Source organism: Penaeus monodon, chromosome 20 (assembly GCF_015228065.2).
Source record: "Penaeus monodon isolate SGIC_2016 chromosome 20, NSTDA_Pmon_1, whole genome shotgun sequence".
Taxonomy (NCBI): domain Eukaryota; kingdom Metazoa; phylum Arthropoda; class Malacostraca; order Decapoda; family Penaeidae; genus Penaeus; species Penaeus monodon.
Genome location: NC_051405.1, coordinates 30,756,955 through 30,757,552, shown reverse-complemented (window position 1 = coordinate 30,757,552; position 598 = coordinate 30,756,955). Strand labels below are relative to the sequence as shown.

The 598-nt window shown below is 39.5% G+C and overlaps 1 protein-coding gene across 1 annotated transcript in view; it reads right to left on the bottom strand.

The window, feature by feature from the left end:
- Nucleotides 1-598, bottom strand: part of LOC119585969 (speract receptor-like) — a 15,060-nt gene that overhangs the window by 13,637 nt on the left and 825 nt on the right. The window lies entirely within an intron of this gene.

Below are 598 nucleotides of genomic sequence, written 5' to 3'. Positions count from 1 at the left end.
GATCAGGATAAAGTGTGATCCACCCCGCCCATCCCATAATCAATAATTTAAGGGCCTAGCTTCTTCTTTGGAGGTTTCAACAAGGAAATTAAAAGGATCAAATATTCAATAAACGATGTAATCCGGAACTTTTGTCGAACTCACGAAATCTTTTCTGATTAATTACATGGGAGACTAAGTAATCCGCTTTCTCGACTCCTGATCCTCTCACTTGATCCGTTTAGTCACGGTGTTTTTGGCGAGATGCACAAGCCACCAGGCAGCCAAATTGTGGGCTGTCCATAGAGGCGTTTGGCGTTTGTTAAATAGGGGCGGATTTTACGGTACCAGTTAAGTTGTAATGTGTCGGTAGAGATGCTTGTTGAGATGTTTGCTGAGTAAGGATAGACTCATTTCCAAAGGCTATTTGCCTATATGGCTAACGCTATTTGCTATATGGCTAACGTGTTTACAGATTGGTTAAACTGATATATTAGAGGAAACTTCACACGCAAACATGATAAAATGTAATGCTAAATTTCTAAATATGTCCGATGAATATTGATAATGAGGAAAAATATACTCGTCAAGGACAGTTGACCAGTGGTTCTTAACCTTT